Here is a 5,013-nt window from a genome sequence, read left to right on the forward strand (position 1 = left end):
GCCCCGCCCGACAGGCGCCGGGCGCGGGGAGGCTCCGCGCCGCTGGAAGGCCCCGGCACCGCCCCGCGGGGCTGCCTCTGTTCCCGAAATAAAAACAGGCTGATTTAACGCCTGCTACGGTTCATTACAGCGTTTCTTTCCCTCATTTTATATACCCCCCATCGCTCTTTTTTACCCCCTGCATTTCTTTCCCTAATGTCATACCCCCTATCGCATGTGTGCGTGCCGCAGGAGATTGTGTATGAAGCAGGAGAGGTCTGAATCACAAATTCATCACCTCACGCTATTGCAATGACGATCCCAATGTACCAGCTTACAGGAATAAGCTTCTAATGACCAAAAGACATCCTCATAGCAGCAGTCCAAAGTGGTCATCCTTTTATCTCCAGTACACGGACGTCCGTGTCATTTCATTACATGTCTATTACAAGTTTGCATTTGCCCCACATTCAGAGCAGTGCTAATGCAATATTTCTTACTTTTCTGTCAGGAAATAGTATTCTTTTCCTACGTATGGCCTAGTGTAGCTAAACTCTTACTGTAAGTTGCTTGAAAAATAAGCAATTGTGAACTGGAAGCAACTGTGAACTCATCAATTCAAGTACCGAGTACTAGGGGAAAAAATAGCCAGAAATGCAAGGAGAACCCCAAATGTTATCCAAACAGTAGTCAGGAAAAGTAACAGGTCAACAGTGAGTACTAACTGAACATGCATTCTCTGTATTTTGGTCCAGAGATTTGACAGAGATATAGCTTGGGTTGAAATACTTGAGAACAATTAATACTGTAATCAAAAACGATTCGCTCACTGCATTTTCATGTGGAATAAGCAGATCTTACCCTTCTCCTTTTTATTTGTTATAAACAGTGAACCTTAGAGGCATGAGAGAGGCATTCATATAGGAATTTGAGGAATCTTTCCAGCGAAGGAGGAAATCAAAAATTAAAATACCAGAAGTAAAGAAGAATTTGATTAGTGGAACACTGAAGAAAGCAAAGTGGTGCCCACTATAAGCCTTTCCCTCCAGTTTCCAAGATAAGAAGAAATTCAGATATTTAGATGCAAGAATATGTTAACAGTATGAGTGTCCAGCAGAGGTTCCCCTCTGATAAATTGTCAAGCCGCCTCACCGTGGCAGGGTCCTGGGGAACTAGCATGGCTGTTTCCTGTAGCCTGAGACTAGACAGGACTTCCATCTGCTGAGGATGTGGGGAAAACGTGCCTCAGTAACATACATAGCATTCTGAATGCTTTTATTAATACCAGTTCCTGCTGCATGCAAGAAAATAAATTACTGCTTGCTTTCTTCTGTTTTGCATTACAGAATCACAGAATCATCTAGGTTGGAAGAGACCTCCAAGATCACCGAGTCCAACCTCTGACCTAGCACTAACAAGTCCTCCACTAAACCATATCACTAAGCTCTACATCTAAACGTCTTTTAAAGGCCTCAAGGGATGCTGACTCAACCACTTCCCTGGGCAGCCCATTCCAATGCCTTACAACCCTTTTGGGAAAGAAGTTTTTCCTAATATCCAACCTATACTTCCCCTGGCACTGTAAAGAAAATGTTCAGAAAATTACATTTTCTGTCTCCTCACTTACAAGTAAGATTGAAAGAGAAGATAAAATGAGAATGAGAGGAAAAATGTGTAGGATCTTTGCAGATAATTCTAACCATTTTACCCTGCACGCACCAAAGTATCATCTCTTTTGGTGAAACCACCAATAGATAGCCAGCAGGCTGTGTCTGCAAGAAGCTGCTGGTTGCTCTCAGAAGAAAGAACGAATCCAGACTTCAAGGCATATTTCATTTTAACAGGTTATTTCAACATTGTTTTATGCTAATGGCATTTGCTAACCACTTTACAGCACACATATTTGCATCATTTGAAAAAGCTTGATCCTTTTCAGGAATCTTACGCTACTTATTCCCATCCAAAGTGCAGATAAGTTGGCTGACCACTCAGGGACAGAATATGAGCCCTGTGGAAGTCATAAGGAATTTCAGTATTGACTTCAGCTACATCAGGATGTTATGAAACTTTCTGAAAGGTGAACAAACCTGAGGCAAATCCTAGAAGCTGCCTCTAAAATACAAGACCCAGCAGTCTGATTTATTCACAAAACTGAATTATTTTCAGAAGCTGAATTATTTTCAGAAGTAAAATATGCTTGCCATTACACTGAAAAAAAAAATACTACAGTAATATATATATATAAAAATGCAGCATAGATTCTGAAATCTAGGTACCTTAGTCATGTGTTTTGTCACCTTCCTTTTTGTGTCTTTTTTTTTATTTTTTTTTCTGTATTTCCTATTGGTTCACAAAACTATTGTAACACTTGATGAGTTTTTAAAATATTTTTTTCCTTCTGCCTTATGAATTCGAAAGCTAACTCCAGTGACCTGGGGTAACAGAACATCAGCGTATTTCTAAGCTAGTTAAAGCAGGACTCTCAAAAACAGTCAAGCTGAAAAGTACTTTTTTGCTGAAACTTCAGTTTCTAAAATCACATGACTTTTCTGACTTGAAAGTGAAAGAAACCAGGTGCTTTCTGCTCTTACACAACAGCAAGTTTTTTGATAGTATGCCTTCCTCATTTAAAATGGAAAAGAGTTAAGACAAGACAAGCACTGTCTGACAAAGATAGTATTCCCCATTTCTGGTCCCAGAGTGATTATTTCTAGGACTTGGAAAGACGTATGCTCATGGAATCCCTTGTAGTTAGGCTAGGTCTATGTTTTGGTAGTTTGTTTTGATTCAGTCTCCCTACCAGAAGACCAGTCCTGAAGGATTTCCAGATCTCTTACTGTACAAATCTTCTCTTCGACTAGCCATTGGCTGGAACACCTTGTTTTGGAAATGCTGCTGTTCTTTGGGCATCTCAATTTTTGCTCCAGTAGAGGGTAAACTGAGTTTAGGGCGTTTGCATAAATTCAAAATTACTCTTCCAGAACTCTAAGCTTGTCCCACTGCATGCCACAGGATTTTCTTGACTCACAGTGGCCACCAGAATACACGCTTCTCCATGCAAATCACTGCAGTATCATGTTGCATACTGGCCCCTATGTCTAAATGAAAGGTGAACCTCCTACGTCATTGTATACGTACCGAAAAATAGGGTGTGAGTGTTGTGAGTAAGTTTGGGAATCCGGGTTTTACGGACTGTTACTCTGCCTGACTTAACGTCTTCCCATACCTGAAATCACTCTTAAAACAAGTCAGATTAAGCTAAATATAAAACAAAGAGTGGACGTGATAGTTGCAAAGGTTATAGAAGAGGGTGTAAAGAAAACCATGTGTATTCCAAATAGTGACTTCTATACTTCTCATCCCGGCGGCCTTGCTCGTGGGCCTATAGACACGCACATCATCGAGGTCAGGATCCAGTTCTCTGCAGTATGCATTTCTGCTGTCCCTAGGTTGTGTTCAGGGGAAGAAGACCAGGGCTGGGGATAATTCCTCCTTCCTTTCATAGTCCAAAGCTGCCTTGGGGGGCTCTACTTATTCAGGCTGAATTTCTTCAACACACTTTTGTGTCAAGGACATTCGTACCTCCTGGACAGCCTCAGCCTTCCTTAGAGCAGACTCCTGGCAGATTTCCTCCTGTTGCAAAAATGCTGCTGCCCTCTGTGTTTGTGTGCTGCTCCTCCCTCCCGGTAAGGTTGGTCAGCCTGGTCACTTACGGTTCTTGTAAATGGTTTTTTTTTTTTTTTTTTTTTTTTTTTTTTTTTTTTTTTCCTGTCAGGCAGGAATACACCCCGTGCCCTAGGCAAAACTTTGGTTTGTTTTGAGCTCTTTCTTCCCCTATATAAACAGCTATTTGCAAATCCTACTCTGTCCTAGGAAACAAACACAACTAATACATAATGTAAATTACTAGCTTTCACTCAAACATAGCTAGAAAATTTTAAAGATGCGGGGCTGCAACAAATGTAAGAATTCCAGCTCCCCATCCTGTCTGTGAACAGCAGCGTTCAGTATATATCGACTCAATATTGTGTCAGCCAGCCCCCTTACAGCCTACGTGGTTCCAAGTGGGTGGGTGCCTTTGTATTATGATTTATTTATTCTTATTTGTGGGGTCTGGGTTTGGTCTTTCTGCCAGGGAGCACAGACAACCTGGGAGGCTTTGTGTGCCTGTGGTGACCGGAGGGTTGTGCCGGGGGAAATTCGTGGGGTACAGTTGATGTGATGCTGTTTGGTCACGTAGTGGCCACCCAGCTCTGGTTGTCACTCAGTTCCCCGGCCCCGGCCCCGGCCCCGGCCCCACCGGCCCGGCCCCTCCGCCCCCGGCCTTCCTCCCTCAGAGCCCCGCCGGGGGGCGCCATGACGGGCGGGGGGGGGGGGGGGTTGTTGTCACGAGACACCCGCACCGGCTGTTGCTGGCAGAGCGGGGCAGGATTCCGCGGAGCGGCGCCGCCATTGGCTGAGGGCGAGCAGCGCGGGCGCTCCCATTGGCTTGTGTGTAGGGGAGGCGGAGCGCGGGCGTCTATAAATAGGGCCGGCGGAGCGAACGGTTGCCTAGTCGGGGTCGCAGCGCCGCCGCAGCAGCAAGGGGAGGAGGAAGAGAGCCGCCTGTTCACCGAGCGCCGCCGGGACATGCTCGCAGCCTGACTGACCGCAGGTGGCCGCCGCGCCCGGGACACGAATGAAGAAGCAGCTGCTCCTCCTGTTCACGCACCGGGGACTCGTCAGCCGAGGGGGCCGAAGGGGGAAACGCCGTCGAAAATGGCTTCGTTCAGTATCCGCGCTGCGCGGCCCGAGGACTGCCCCGACCTGCTGCGACTGATAAAGGTGCGGCCGTTGGGGGCCGTTGGCAGCCGTGGGGGCCTCGGGGGGGGGGCGGCCGGGGGGGGGAGGGGCTGCTGTGTGGGTTTTTAGGGGTGTTGTGGGGGACGTGAGGTGTTTTCGGCCGCCGCCTGGTCGCAAACAAGGCGTTGCGCAAGGCTGGGCGGCGGGGGGGGCGGCGGGCGGCCAATGGGCGGCGGGTGAGGGCCCCGGGGA

This window comes from Oxyura jamaicensis (assembly GCF_011077185.1).
Source record: "Oxyura jamaicensis isolate SHBP4307 breed ruddy duck chromosome 1 unlocalized genomic scaffold, BPBGC_Ojam_1.0 oxy1_random_OJ106681, whole genome shotgun sequence".
Lineage (NCBI taxonomy): Eukaryota > Metazoa > Chordata > Aves > Anseriformes > Anatidae > Oxyura > Oxyura jamaicensis.